Below are 17222 nucleotides of genomic sequence, written 5' to 3' on the forward strand. Positions count from 1 at the left end.
AAAATCCAAATCTATACTGTCTTATGTGGAAAAATGATGAAAAACTATTGAATTAAAATTTTTCTCTCCAATTTTAGTTGATAAAATTATTTTTCAAAAATATAAAAATTTATAACTTTAAAAAAATAATACTAAAATCCAAATCCCTGGATTACATTTCAAAGATTGTAAATATGATTAAAAACAACACGTTTTTCTATTTTTTAATCCATATTCCAAAGTAATCAATATTTTTTTATTTCCATGAAATATTAAAAAAAAAATGGTTTATGAGATAGTTTTCAATTGACCCCTAATAAATTACAACGTTTTTAACTAAAAATTTTCTAAATATACGCTAACTTTCAAAAAATAGGGTTTTCCTTTTTTGAATTTTAATTCAAAACTCCATTTTAAATACACGATTGGAAGCAATAATAATAAGGCGCCTCAGAAAGACTCTTTTTGAAATAAATATATAATCGCACACACCCATTTAAATAGTTTAATTGTATAGCTTAGGTACCCCTCTTTGGGTACAGTACCATTATAATACCCCCATTTCAAAATATTAAAATGCGAAACTTTAAATCAAATTGGTTTATAAATATTAACCTTATTTTTATTGCTTTCTGGTAAAATTGCTTCGACATTAAACGAATGGACTATATTAACAGGATATAAAGAAATATTGAAATAAAACTCAAATTACAGGGTGAATCAAAAAGTCCAACAGAATATATTTTTCTTTTAAAAATAACAGCTATCAATATACATGACACACCCTGTATTTGTTTCTTGATATTTTTCGAATAAATAAAGTCACTTAATATTGCAGATATAAAAATTTAAATTTTTTCAATTAGAGAAAAATCGTTTCAGTTTTTTCTTATTTTAAAATATATTTTATTATAATTTTATTTGTTGATAGAAATACTCTACAATCAGATGAATCTTATCGAAAGAGAAAGGTGCCTAGTATCAATTCACTTATCCTCATTTAATACAGGGTGTATTCATTAGATAAGTCAACATCTGGTGTTCAAGATTACATTCCGAAATTCCATATAAAAGTCTAATGACTAGCCCCGTACACATTGTTAATATAAGGAAATATTATTTACACACCTTATATATATATTTTTTTGTTGAATACTTGTATTGTATAGTAATACATTGAGAGATTATATATAAATATAGTATATTTATAACAAATTGGAATATTTTTTGTGAAAACTAATTATTTTTTTTGGTTACTAATCGCTTAAATGATACAGGGTGTTGAGTATTTCAAAGTAACAAAAATTCAAGGTTATATTTCGAATTTCGATGCTTTTATAAATTTCTATATGTTAGTTTATCCTCTTCTGTTTTCTGTACACAATTCAATACTCTAGAATGTAATTTTTTTTAAATGGTTCAAAAATTATTTATATGTACTCCACAATATTCCATAAGTGTCAAAACATATAGGTAAAGGCTAAATTTTACTGAAAAGAAGAATAACTAACCTCTTTATAAACTGATCATATAGGTAAAGGTTAAATTATAGTGAAAAGAAGAATAACTAACCTCTTTACAAACTGATCATATAGATAAAGGCTAAATTATAGTGGAAAGAATGAAATTATAAAGGAATTAGATTATATCTTAGGAATAATTATGATACCTTGAAAAAATTAGGAGATGAGTAGGGTCCAAGAAGATAAAATTGGTATTCATATGACAGGAATAACTAAAGAATAAAACATAATTGAGGAATATCTTTGAAAGACTATTATTCTAATGGATTATCTAAAAAAACTAGACTACATTAAAAATGTAATATCAAAATCAAACTCCTCTTATGACCTTAGACCACCATAGAGGCCTTTTGAAGTTTTTTTTTCAGAAATACTATAGAATAAATTAAGATAGAAAAAACGTGATTTTATTGCACATATTGACTGCTTATAATAATTTTTTTGGAGTAATTTACTTCAAAATAGCAGCGGTGCAGGGTTTTTGTGAGGAGATTCCTTTTTTTCAGAATTCACCTATTGTAACTGCTATAAAAGTATGTAGAATTGGTGCACTTCTAAAAACCATTCAAAATTTTAACTAAAGTATGAACAAACACTTTTTTTATAAAATAAATTAGAAGACAAAGTTTGAGGTTATGTATTTACCCGTTCAAATTGTAAACTTATTAAGGAGTACTGCGAACCAAATTGCAAGATGCCTGTAAAGAGGTCTCCTGAGTAGAAATTGTCGTAATTAGAATTCAAGATATTAATCAGACTCAATCAAAAGATCAGTATAATCCAATAATTCAGAGGAGACCATGAACTATAATAAGATAGTATTAAGTTTTTAAAGAGAAAATAATGTATGTAATTCAATGTAGAAAGAGCAGATAGCCCAAAAGATTTGCCCTGTGGAAATCCGAAGAAATGAAATTTAAAGAAAAATACTTATGAGAAAAATAAAAACATGGGAAAATAATGGACTATGCGCTTCTTTCCGGTAACTGAAAGGATTAGAGATGAGACAAGAGAAAAAAAAGGTTTTTTAGCGGCGATCATCTCCACTCATAATTATATGACAATGTTTAACTGAAGTTATATTGGATGTATGTTAGTAGTGACTACTTAGTAGTAGATTATCAACTTTATAGTTGGTTGTAGTTTTAAATGATATACAAAATAATAATAATAACCTAACGTTTTTTTTTGAAGTGGGTGGGAAAATCCCAGGTGTACTGGATTCGTCCGCTAACCGGACGCCTACCAGCTAAAAACCCACCTTCTTCTCCACTGACGTGTGCGGTACCGTTCTTAGCGAACATTGCTTCACACGCGCCGGCTGTGCCATCTTCTTGTCTCCAACTACGGTTTCGCGCACCTCTGGGCAAGGAGTTTATGTTATTGTGGATCTATGAGATTATTTTGAGATAATAGGGGAGGTTCAGACTAAAATTCCTATCCTATTTGCGTAATAACAAATAAAAAACGTAAACAATTAAAAAACCTCTTAATCTTAAAATCCATTGTATAAATAAAAGTAAAACTCTATTGTATGAATAAAAAGTTAAAACTTCCTAAACCTAATTGTATAAATAACATTGTAGAAATAAAATTTAAAAACTTGTATAACTAAAAAAAAATTAAAATTTAGTATAAATAAAATGATAAAATAAATAAATAAATTAAGACACTACACATAATGACACGTTAAAAAACCTCAGCAGTTTCAATCGTCATGTTCACTTTCCTTTTCTTCCTTAGCCTTCATTATTCCCGTAAAAATCTCGATAATCTGGTCGTAAACCTTTTTATGTCTAATGGCAGCGTTCATGATTGCTTCGCAATCCGGGTTGCCGTCGCCGCCGCCGTCTTCTCCCAAAATCCTTTTTATTTTTTTTTTGTTCTTTTTTATGGACTTGGCACTCCAATACCACGTGTCGCGGGTCCTCCATCACACCGCAGCTGGGGCATAGATCATCTCTAGTTTTTTTTATTCCGTATGTATATTTTTTAAAAGACCCATGACCCGTAAGAAATTGCGTAAAATAATTTGTCCTGCGGTATGCGCATTTGAACCATTTTTTCACGTCCGGTATTAAAGTCCTTGTCCATACGGCTTTGGAGAGGAGAATTGAGTGTATAACTTCCAGAGTTACTCTTCTCCTCTGGAAGATGGGGCCCCCACATTTGGCAGGATTTTCTGCAGGGCTAAAGTTCTTTCTCCGGCTCTTGGAATCGCTGTTTCCACGTGTTTCGAGGTCATTCTATCATCAAAGTTTACTCCCAGATATCTAACTGTTTTTTTTTGGACTAATGGTTTGGCCTCCGAGATCAAAATGTATTTGATCTCGAGCTGCTCTAGGTCCCCTTAGTATTATCATTTCCGTCTTATCTACTGCTATCCGTAGGTTCATCTGCTCTATCCAGCTTTTTATTCTTTTCATATTTTCGTTTCCCTTTTTAATATAATTATTGATTTTTTTGCCAAAAAAATCAATAATTTTTACTTTATAACAGAGACAATCGAGATACCCAAAATAGTTTTATAAATATTAGAAAAAATTAAAATCAATATTTGGACTTGTCGGATTTCGATACTAAGATTGGGATTTGGAGGGATTTGAAACAAAAATAAGCTTAGGTTGCAAAGGGGTTGAACTATAAATTGTAATTTTTACTTTTTCACACTTCAATTACGTATAAGCTTAGTAAAACAAATTTTTAGTAAAAAATCTTGACTTCAATTAATACAAAATTATTGCAACGTATTATAAAATAAAATTTAATGTTTTGTAAAAAGTAAATAAAGTTATACTAGATCACACAATATCTGTACCAATTTCCTCATCAATAATAATGTTTTCATTTTCTTCATTGTTGAGACGTTCGGCTTCTCGGTTTTCCAAATCTCTATAAAATTTTAGCGTCTCGTGGTTTCTCCTACCTTGTCCAAAGTGTTTTGTTAACAATTTTGCAACATCCTTTATTTTTGCAGCTTAAAGGTTAACCCCTTGTTGATGGCTTTTGGGTTTATGTGAGACATTTCAAACTTTGGTTTTGTGACAGATTTTGCCCGACAAGTTTCAGTTCTATAAAAGACTTTAACTTGGACCAGAATATTATTTTCATTTTGTTTTTCAGCATAATACTTTTTTTAGATGAATTGAACTTGAAGTGCCATAAGTTCGGTTTTTTTGCACTTTTCCAGATTCATACTTTCAGTCTTTAGCCGGGACAGTGACTTCAACATGATGAACGGTTCCATGTTTCCCCAGAACTTCTTGATACTCTTCTGGCTCAACAATCTTTTTCGAATCTTTCTCAATCAATGTAAACACCCTGTGGAAATCAAGCATAAAGGGTAAGCAACTAGTAGAGGATCATGGGTAGTCACTAGGTGCTCCTATTGGTCGATTTGGATTTGGCGGATTTTGAAACTGAAACTCAACTCTGACCTCAAAATACACTAGGATGTAGCGGGATTTGCTACAAAATAAGCATGGAAAAATCTATAAGAAACAATATCATACTCAACTACGAAAAAATATGATTTGAATTATAGATGGCGTTTACTAATAAGCTTCAGTTTAAACGTTAGCGGCGGTCTGAGGGTAGTTTAAACTTTAGTTTGTCAATAAACACTTTTTATATAAAACAGTCATGAAAATTAATGTAGATCAATGTTTATTTTGACATTGGTATACTAATGAACCATCAATTTCAATATTTGAGGTTGACATATGGCTGGTCAAGAAATTTCTAAATTATGTTAATTTGAAACGAAGGCAGGGAAAGGTAGAGAAATACAACTAATTCGAAGGCTTTGTACGACAATATTATATTTCGACACTCTGTATCGTTTTATCTAGTTATTATGCATCATACTTTTGATTTTTCACAAAAAATATTTAACCAAAATGTTCACTTGCCGAATGTCGATTTTGTTGTACTAATAATATCCCTACATTTTTTTTTATTTTTATATTTTAATTCGGTTGTAAGGCATTTGGTAGGCGATATAATATTAATACCGTTACCAGTTTATTAATCCAATAACAATAAGTATACCTCGGTGATTTAAGGGCACTAAAGGAAACAGTTAAATCTTTTCTTAACCATTCCGAAGACTAAAGTAGTTTCTAATATACTAGATTCATTTTTTTTACAATTAAAATGGTAACAGATGATTTTTCTTTCCATAAAAGGACAATCATTTTTCAATTAAAACTGTTGATACTGTTAATGGAAATTGCGTTTATTTTCAAGATATAACTGTGCCCTTTGTGATATAAGATGTATTAAATAGAATTTTTAATGTTTTTTAAATAATAGTTATGTTTTTGTTGCAACTATTGTTATATTTCAATATACATAAAAAGAATTTGGATTAACTCGTGAGTTATGATTCTACATGTGCACTATAAGTCAGAAACATCCTGTAGAAGAAATTACATCGCTTTTGATCTCTTCATATAAAAATATTTGATTAACATTAAGTTGAAGGTAATTAAGAAGACACTTTTGTGAAAGATTTAGAAAGTTTTCCAGACCATTCTAATTACTTACAAACTTAGGTTTAAACATTATCGGGTAGTTTAAACTTCAGCTTAACTTGAAACGGTGGATCCCAACCTAACTTTTACATATTATCCACATTTTTGCAAAATAAACGGTTTTGGTAGGATGATTAAAGATTTTCACTTTATATTTGATGAATTCGACGATGATGACAAGAGAAAACAAAAAGTTATTCGTTCTAGAGGGAAAATCACAAAATTTAACCCATAAAATCCTCCCTATAACTAGTGGTTTCGCCTAAAAAAATTCATTATTTAAATCTCAAACAATAAAGGAATAATTTCATCCAGCAACATTTTTATTTAAAATTGTTTATTCATTAATTATCGAAAACTTCAAGTAGCAAATCATTTTCTTCAGATTCTGTTTTTTTACATTCATACATATAGACATTAAATCATTTCCCATAATATTACACATACATAATATTGCTTAATAGTTATAAAAATCTCTGAAAATACCCCTAAAAACATTCCATCCGACTAAATTTAGGGGGAAACCTCTAAATTGGGAACCCTGTCTTCAAATTGTCCCACACAACTCCTCCCGACTTTTTTCTTTTTATATCCAAGTTGACGTACCACTTTTTTTGGATTCTGCTGTTTCTTTGTTTTTTTTTTCACAAAGTTAACCAAGAGCATTGGTTCATAGAAATTGCACGATTTTTTTGTTTATATAAATAAATATCGGGAAAAATTTGGTTATATTTGTGACAACTACCAGGAAAATGTCTGTTTAACTATAAAGGAGGGCAATTCACGGTTTAAACTAGAGTTTAAACTTTAGTTTAATCTCCAGTTTTACCCCAGGTTGTAAAATTGGCATCGTAGAAGGAAATGATATCGATCGTGAGACATAATTAACCAAAAGTATTCAATGCCAAGTTCGTTTCTTTGCCATAGCTCTTTTGTATTAAAACGTCCACTTTTGAGAGTCTCCACTAAATATTATAAACCAAGAAAAGATCTTATTTCACACAGGTCCGTGAGTTTTCCTTTTCTCTCTCTTGCATAGTACAGAATTGTTTTTTCCACTATAATGCTAAGCATTTTATCGGTGAAAACTACTCACCAACATTCTATAGCTGTTTTGGCGTTTTTTCCACAGTTTCTGATGTCTTGTAATCGAACGATGATGATATTCTCCTTTCAACTTCCTACTATTTTGTTTGGACAATGTGTTTTCCATCGCGTGGTTCCATCTTTACCAATGAAAGTTAGTATTCTCGGTACTCCTGCTTTGATTCACTATCGGTACTGCGGGATTCTACTAAGTCTTCTTCAAAAGTCAACTCCTTTTCTTTGTTATCAGGCTCCGAGATCGGCTCTTCTTCTGAATCAGCTTCGGATCACATTTACGACATTTCTGCTAAACAAAATAAATGCTATTTATCCTAACTTACCGTAGGAAAATAAAACAAGCCTGATGTAAAAACAAAATGTGAACCGAGGTGCCGCCGGATCACACAAACCTACAAGTAGACGACCCGCTAGGTCGTTACAGAGATTTTACGAAAATTTCCGATTGACTTTCCGAACGTCGGGTCCGAGAGACTTGGCGGCCCGCCCGCAAGATTAAACGAGTTACTTTCCGCTTCAAGTAAAGCTGAAAAACACACATTTTCCAATATTTATTTTTCAAAAGCTATTTATCTCCACAAATTAAATTTCTAATCTAAAGATTAGCCTCCGGGATTCCCAAAGTGGTCCAGACGAACCATCAGGGCTCCACGGGAGATTCGACGGGGGATCTATGTTGGGCGTGATCAAAAATGGGGGTCCACAATTTGTAATCGAGGATCCATTAAAATTTATTTGGTTTTGATAGTGAAGAACTGAAATATTGGATTAACTTATATTTACAATATAGGTAGATAATTCAAGCAATCAATTCTACCCTATTTTTTTTTCGAAAACCGTTGTTGAAACTCGACCACAACGTTTCCATAGATCAGCGGTCGGGGAACTTTTTTAATCATTACCCCAAAATAATTTTGTGTCAGTTGATATTACTCCATGACTAAGAGCACAGAAAAACGAAATCGCCTCTTTCATATCATAGCCCCCCATGATAATTTTGAAAAGAAAACAATAATTAAAAATTTAATTCAATTCAATTCATTTATTCAATTTATCAATGTGATACCTAGTAGGGGAAGTTGGGACAAAGTGGTCACCTTAACAAAACCTTCCTATAAATATTTTTTTAGTAACTGAGAGAGTATTTTGGATGACTGAAGTCTCTTCTTACATGATTTAGCTGTTGTTTCCCGACATATCCAGTGATTCTAGACCAGAGCTATGAGTTAATGCAAAATATCCGCTTTGCCCCATATATGGTACATATATGGTACATCGGGGCAAAGTGGAAAGTAATTACCAGATAAAAGAAAACACTTTTCGTACACAAGAGTTTAATACAAAAACAAATAACACTTCATTGTTGTGATGAAAACAGCGAAAACGACATTTTAACAATTTTGAGCATTATGTATCAAAGAAAACCTTAAAAGATTGTAGGCTTTTTACTATGAAGCACCACTTATTATTGAAATGAAAGAAAAATAAACATTTCCTCTATAAAAAAAAGAAAGGAACAACTGACATAAACGTAAAGATATTCCTAATAAAAATTTAAGAAGGTTATTAACAAACTTTAATTTTTCCGTGCCTCAAAATTTCTACTTTAACTTTTCATAAAATTTCGTTAATAACAACTTTGCTAATGTCTTTCACTTCAGGGAAAACAAAAATATCTCTCGATTGTCTATATTGCCGCAAAAAGAAAAACAATAATCTTAGGTTCAGAGGTTTTTTCAATGCTAACTATTTGGGCAAGAAACTTTTTTTTGTCAATTTGTCAGATGTTAATTCTGTTAATATAAATTCATCACTATTTAGGTTTTTGATGTCAACCTCTTCAATATCGAAATCCTTTGTCTTAGGATAAAATTCTAGATCGCTATCTGTATCACTTGAATTTACCAACTCAACCAGAATTGAACTGTCTGACGACGTATCTTCATCCGTGTTTGTTCCCTTTTGTATCTTTGTTTTCTTGGTTTTTACCAATATTTTTTTAACCGCTTCTTTTTTGCCTTTTGATATTTTAATTTCTTTTGCAACTTTTAACTCTTCATAATTAGGGGTTGATATTAGCACCATGGTTTTCCCCCTTTTTAATTTTCTTTTGGGTGCTCCTACATCACTCACTTTGGGTGTGATTTTTTTTAGTACTGAATGGACTATAGGAGACGGGGATCTAACTCTAGAGGGCCCTGGTTGTGGAAACTGATTTATTTCATTAAATCTATTCTCAAGTAGAACTGATTGCGGAGTGTTTGGACGCTCATCCTCTGGTAGTCTGTCAGTAGTCTCTGCCGGTTTGAATAGTTCCTCTGGAAATACATCCGGATTATATGGATAAATTCCAGTGGCTTTGAAGCCATTAATAGCATTTTGTGCAGTTGCGGCCCGTTTAAATGCGTTACCAAACAGTTCTCCGACTTGATATAATGTTATCACCTTCCCAGGATTATTCAGTAACCATTTCTTCGTTTCTTGTTCATAGTACGTTTTGAGCGGAAACATGAAGGCAACATCTAATGGCTGTAGCCGGTGGGATGGATGTGGAGGTATTACAATTATGTTTACATAATTTGCCCTTGCCTTTTCAACTAACCTTAAATTCTTAGTGTGCGTTGCATGGCCATCAAGAATCAGTAACACCGGGTCAGTCTCGGTGGGTTTGGTATATTTCAGGAAGTGATTAAACCAAACATCAGAAAAAATCTCACTCTGCATCCACCCACTCGGGTGATATTCGACGATCGATTCCGGGGGAAGCCCGTGCTCAAGGGCTGGGCATTTTCTTATTCGCGGGAAAATTACTAGTGGAGGAATATAGAATCCAACGGCATTGAAACAAATTTCTGCAGTAGTTAAGGTACCTCTTTCCTCGGAACTAACACAACCCACCTGTTTTTTTCCTTTACTGGAGAATATTCTGGAGGGCCTATTTGGTACCGTAGACACACCTGTTTCGTGGCAATTAAAAATTCTGCTGGGTGGATATTTATGTTTCTCGAACATTTCTTTCAGAAGTTTAAAGAATGAACTTACATTAAATTTATTGAAAGACGAGGCCCTAGCAGCTGACGTATATTCTGGCAGTCTTAGAGAAATATTTTTGTTTCTGGTTAAAAATCCATAAATCCAATCACGCCCTGCAAGACCTTTGATGGCATTAAACTTATGAGCAATCTTATTTTTTTCTGCAAACTGGAATGCAAAATGTCTCAGTTCCCGCGTGCCGCAAGTTCCTTTTCTTGCTTTGCCGAAAAAACAGGTCTAAATCGCCCTAGATATTTTCTTGAAGCTGGTTCAGGGTCCTTGTTCGATTTGACTCGTCTTCGAAGTGTTGTCAAAGGGACTTGGTACTGACTTGCTGCCTTTTTTGCACTAAGTATATTATTTCTGACATCCTGTATAGCTGCTATCATACTGTCTTCCGACCAAGATTGTTGCTGAGTTTTACGTATATATTTACGCACCATTATGGAAATTCTGAAAAAAAATTCAACTTAATTTTTCTATAGGGCCAAAGTGGAACACTTTGCCCCATAATAGAAAACCCACTTTGCCCCATAATAGAAAACCCACTTTGCCCCAATACGTATCGAAGCAGTATTTTGAAAGTAATAAAAAAATTAGCTTGTTTTGTTTGATTGCTTATATGTACGTCTCAGATATATATAAAATGTCATTCTAACCTTATATGATACCGAACAAACAATTTGTATTTTCAGCTAAACTGCTACTTTACTTACCAATTAATATTACAAGCACGTGGCTCAAAACTTTTCACTTCACGAAAAAATTGCGTGCAGTCTCGACCGTGGTTAAATGCAGATTAAGTTAGCTGTACATACGTAAGGGGAATGATATACGTGAAGATACCTATAGATGTCGTAACCATGTTGGAAATACCATATAAAATCACTTTGCCCCAACTTCCCCTAATACATAACTGTAATAATACTAATATAAGTAATGTATATAATAAATTGAAACCAATCTGGGTAGAATTTGAGATACTGTAGCAAATTATAATAATAATAATAATAATAATGGTGGTACAAAAAAAAATTAGAAAAAAAGGATAATTGAAAACATTCTTCCTTCACGTTTTGGAAAACTGATGTTGTTTCATGTTCGATAAAATTGCTTCAAAATTGGAACTTTTTCATGTAAGAGCGATTTGAATACAGTCCTCGGCGTTTAATCGATTTTTGGCTTGTTCGCACAAATACGTTGTTCCAAACGACAGCAATTTTTTAACCGCCTCTTCATGTGAAATTTTGAAAGCCTTTGTAGCTTTTGACATCCAAAAAGACGACAGATTTGGTTTACTCTCAAATTGAAAACGTGCTTCAGTATTAGATCGAAGTTCAAGAATTGCTTCTGCCAAACCTGAAGGTTCTTCTGGTATCATAGCAATTTCACGTTTAGAAGGATCTACAATCTAACTGGCAGAACGTGTATCAAGATCTAGAAAGAAATCTGAAAACCGCTTTCTGAGTTTCAGAAGATGTCTTAGTAATATTTTCGCAATCTTCCAAAGCTAACCTTCAAAAAGAAGCTATCTTCTTCTGTTCCTTGTCAATTCCTCTTCAAAATTATCTGCACCTTTGTAGCGAACATATACCATTAGCTGTGAATTGCTACTAAAATCAGTTGTCTCATCAAGCTGAATAGCAAAATATTTAGCCTGTTTAATGCGAAAATAACCTGTTCCTTCACATTTTAATATGGAAATTCGTTCTTTCACAATTCTCGCAGACAAGGGTACTGAATTCAGTTTCTTTGCTTCTTTTTGACCACATAATCTCTGTCATTTTTACAGCAGCTGGCTTAACGAAATCTTCACCAGTGTATAGTTTTTCGAGCAATCAACCAGGCTACTTCAAAGCTAGCCCTTGATGCTGAACTCTGATCAAATGTACTAAACAGGTTGCTATTCAATCTTTATCTTTTAACAGATATTTCTAAATTTGCAAAGTATTCTCGCGGTTTGGAAGACAGCTGTTAATGGAAATTTTCTAAATGTTTCTACAATTGACTTTTTTTGAGATTCAGATTCTGAAATCAGTATCTTCATACATACAACACATTGTGGTTTCATTGTATCCCATTTGGGGTAATTTACCCCGGTTCCCCGACCGCTGTCATAGATAGTTCTAATCTTCCCTTTTTGGAGGTTTGGAAATTGTTAGTAATGAAGCTGCAGGGCGGATCCACCGGATCCAACAAAATTTTCAAAAGTGGTCTATGAAACAAAAAATTTACAAACTTGAATACTATAAAATGTTTTATGTTTCCTCTTTATGCGTCTTTTCACGTACTTTAACTTTTAATTCACATCATTTTAACACAGTTTTCAAACATGTGCCAATAAAATTTCAAAATACTTGTTACATTCCTCCTTAGACAGTTTTCGTAAAAATACTGCACAGAATTATATCTTCAATAATTATATTATTTGCCTTTCTAGAGATTGATTTATTATTTAAATAAAATAATTAGGATTATTGTCTACTTTCTACGCTTACGATTATTATTATTGGTTGGCGACAAAGTAATTTCGGTTTTTTTAGTATAAAATAAAACACTTTTACAATCTTTCTTTCAGCTTCATGATTCCGCGCTCATAAAATATCTGGTCCTTATCAGCAAAAAACTGAACCAGGTGCGATTGAACCTCATCGTCATTTCTTGAAGTTTGACCATTCAAATAATTCTACAAACTTCGAAATAAATGGTAATCAGATGGTGTCAGATTAAGGCTGTATGGTGGATGTGGCATCACTTCTTATCCAAGCTCCAATAGTTTCCCACGAGTTGCCAAAGATGTGTGAAGCTCTGCACACTAAACCTTTCAGATTTGGTCATTCTGTCGGTTTTTCTTCATCCAGTTTCATTAATTGTTGACAGTAAACATCAGAATTCGTCGTTTTCCACCAAACTGACAGAATGAGCTTTTTTTTTGGTGTTTTTCAACTTTCGATGAGGTTTGAACTGGTTCATCGTGTTTGCTCAATGATCGTTTTCGAACCATAATACTGTACAAGACCCACTTTCCATCACCAGTGATGATTATTTTCGAGAAAGGATCGGTTTCATCGTAAATGTTGATATTTTCAATTCGTGAGGCTTCTTAACCAGCCCAAAACATTTTCCGATTGCTGTACGATACTTCGGTAGGCCGACCAGAAGGTTGTTCATCGTTGAAGGTAAAATATCCAGATATACCAATTCTGACACGTGCTTTCTCATAAGCAATCAACACCATAAACTTATATACATATTTCTTTGTGAGTCGCAGCAGCTTTCTTTCCTTTACGGAAACGATAAAAATCACGCACGACTTGCTTCTAAAGTAACGTCAATGTGACCATTATCACGTGACAAATGGCAAAGTACAGCACTAACATAAGTTTTTAGAAAAATAAAGCAGCACACTTTATCAAAAAAAAGCGAAAGTACTTAGTTGCCGACGTTTTATATGATATAACATATAATATATAAAAATATTTTGTTGATCAAATTAACCCTGTTCTAAAGATGTTCAAGCAATTCGTGAGTTGTTTACTTGAAATTGAATGTAGTAGTAATTATGTAAATTGAATATTTCAAATTGAAATAATCCGATACGAAGACTGTTGTTGCACAAATAAAATTAAAACAAAAAAGAAAGGGATGTATACAAACGCACGGTTTGTTCAAACAGCAGGAAATATTTTGTTTACAAAATAAAATAGTTATTGTAGATTATAGAAATACTACGTGGTATTATCGATAAATAATATATTTTTATCAAAGTACATTGTTATTTTATTTAGTTACCTTCTAAGAATAAAAGTTTTCCCTGGTTTTGGTTCACAAATATCTTGTGATAGGGCCGTCGTGCCCCACTTGTATTAACCAATTGCCGTTGTCTTCTAAAAACGCTTTATCTGGAACGTTTTGATGATTCCGAATCAGCCGAAGAAGGAAAAACTGAGGTAGCCGGGTGGACATCGGCCCCAGTTACCGCGTGATTGAAATCCAGCAGCTGTTTATCCGTGTAACCGGTTTCCATTTGTTCCGCTCAACTCACAGCCAGATTCGATAATCCGATTTCACCGGATATAGTTATACGGTTTCTGGAACCGATTCGTCGGAAGTTGAGGCAACCTCGGGATACCGTATCCTTAAGCCTTGTATCGTCGCTGCTACTTTGAATTTCCGCCTAATTTTTTTCTTCGCACCGCTGATGTTGCGGTGCTTGAGCCCATTAGAGGTTCGACATAGAAACCGATGATTTAGGGGTAGTGAGTGAGTTCTGTGGTTACTGTTGGCTCAGAACCATCGAGGTAATAGCTTGAGGTACTTCAGCACGGTTGCTGTCGCGTTTGATTAAGCCCATAAAAATTAGCATCGGTCCCCTTCTAATGACGGGGCCGTGGAAAGCGACTAAAGGGCCCCTTCACCAACGTCAAGGTCCAACGGCTTCTTGAACGGGCTTATTTTTGGCAGTACAGTTTATTTAAAAGGAGTTATCTGAAATGCTTACCTGAAAACGCGACGTCTAACAAAGGATTCAACGAATTGTGCTACTTTGAAGAAGTTTCTAACGACAATCTTTGAAAGCGCGGGAGACTATAGAACTCGAGAAAATTATAGTCGATGAAATTGCTATTTACACTAATGTCACTAGCAGAAATACAAAACATTTGATCTTTTTTTACTAACACATACTTTCAACATGTAATTTCGCCTGCTCAGTAGGTAATAATATATAAAGTTTGCGACATTTCAATATAAAAAGTTTAATAGTATTGAACTTTAGTGCAAAAATCTGCGGATAAATCGTTAATAACTGCTGAATAACATTTATTGAACTTCTAGAATCTATTAAACAACTAACCTACAACTAAATAAATATCTTAGAAGGATTAAAGTTAAAAAAAATGATGAAAGTCAAAGTTTCTTGTAGATTATGTTGCAAATTTGGATTTTCCGCTGAAAATTAAACGCGACGCGACGTTCGGAAAGTATGAACTTATCTGACTCCGAAAAGTCTTTTCATTACTATTAGTTTTAGTTATCAAGTTCATTTAGATTCTATAATATCGAATTTCATTCAAATCACTAATTTTTATTTATGTACGCGGGCTGTTACTTAAATTTTGAGATAGACAAAAATTTATAATTGGGATACCTCCGAAACATGTGATTTGAATGCATCAATCGCTTTTCAGGTGTAGAAAAACGTTGACCTCGCAATGTATTTTTGATCTTCGGGTGTCATTGGGTGCCAAACAGGGACTGTACGGTTGATGAACCATCTATTCGATATTTTATTTACTGTGAGAGCTCACATTGTTGTGCAATTGACTGATTTTTCCGAACACTTCTGGCAAACAAATGCTGGTGTACCATTCGGAATTGACCGTTCTACGTTGCTCCAACGTCCAGATATTCCGAAAAAACATTCGACCATTTCCTTCGAATCGCTTCGTGAGTCAACAACTTTTGTTCGATTTGGTTCGTCTTGAAAATCCCATACAGTCGATTGTTGTTAAATTTCGGCTTTATCTGCATAGATCCATGATTCGTTATCTTTCACGATCTTATAGACTTCGATTGAATTTTTTCAGCATTTCTTTTCATAAATGCGACGAAACTATGAAGGGTAGAGGTAAGGAGAACCATCTCGATGTATCGAAAAGTTTATGTTGAAAGGAAGCAAATTAAGGTGGCGCTACAGTAGCAAGTGGAAGAATTTTAGAAAAAGCGCCACAAACTATTTTAAAGGAACTATTAATATACAAATTCATTCGAAAATTGTACATAAAATAGTTAACTGCTAAATTCATATCACTTCCACTTGCTAGACTTGCTCTATTTTGGCGAGTCTTTGTATTATAATTTGCTGTTTATCATCCTGTAACGAAGTACGACCAGATCAAATGCAGCTAGCCGCAAAGCGACCAAAGACCTAAGGCCGTGCGAGCAATTGACTTCCTTACCTATTAATAGATCAGTACACCAAACAAATTGAATATAGTTCGGAAAAGTGCCTTCCAACTGCATGCGGCTACTTCCAGAATTTCTTTCATTTTCGGGATTACGTTGGTAGCTTTGATGGAACCCGTTACCAACGTACTCCAATCTGTAGATTTGGACGTGGTCAAAGCCTCGGAACACGTTAAAAGGATTTAACTTTTAATTAAAAACCACCATGAAAGTCCGGAAAAAGTGACAGACGAAATTATAAAGGAAGATGCTGTTGCTGCAGAGGAAGTTTGACTGGAGGAGGATATTACATCAATGCCGCGTATCACGGGTAAACAACGTCATAGAAGCAATCATCCAGCAGAAAGCCCTTCAGAATACTGGAAGAGGTCTTTAGTAATCATATACTTGGATTCAATTATCACCTCCCTTGAAGTACGTTTTGCTGAAGAAAACCCGCCATCATTCGCATTATCTAAGTTACATCCGGCGCAGATGCAAAGTATGACAACTGAAAATCTGAATTTATTGCCCGGTTTTATGATTTACCGAACCTAAAGAATGAAATCGAACTTTGGCAGTAATTGTAGCACGATAGGCTTAATCTAACAAAACTGGCAGTTGTTGATGTCCTAAAAGAAATTCCTTCTTTCCCGAAACGGAAAAAGCATTAAAATTTTTGATCGCTTTATCATGCACGACCTGTACAGTAGAGCGATCCTTTGGCAGCCTCAGAAGACTAAAAACACCATGACAGAAGATCGCCTTAATGGTATGGCCACAGAATAAAAATCTAATTAATTTTAATGATGAAGTGGTTGAAAGTTTGGCAAAAAATCCCCGCAGATTATGTTTTAATTAAATATTATTTTTGTTAAAATAAATAATTATTACTGTGTTTAATAGTTTGATTTAGTTATGGTGCTGTCGAGGGCTTGTGAAGTTTTATACATTGATATTGATATTAGAACCGTTTTTATTACAATCGTCATCGAGGCAAAGACTTCCAAAGCTTAACGCTTCATGCTCTCGACTGTATCAGGCGTTTATATTTTTTATCCTCCATAATATTACCCCATTGCCCCCCCTTAATTATAAGCCG

This window comes from Diorhabda sublineata, chromosome 4 (genome assembly GCF_026230105.1).
Source record: "Diorhabda sublineata isolate icDioSubl1.1 chromosome 4, icDioSubl1.1, whole genome shotgun sequence".
Lineage (NCBI taxonomy): Eukaryota > Metazoa > Arthropoda > Insecta > Coleoptera > Chrysomelidae > Diorhabda > Diorhabda sublineata.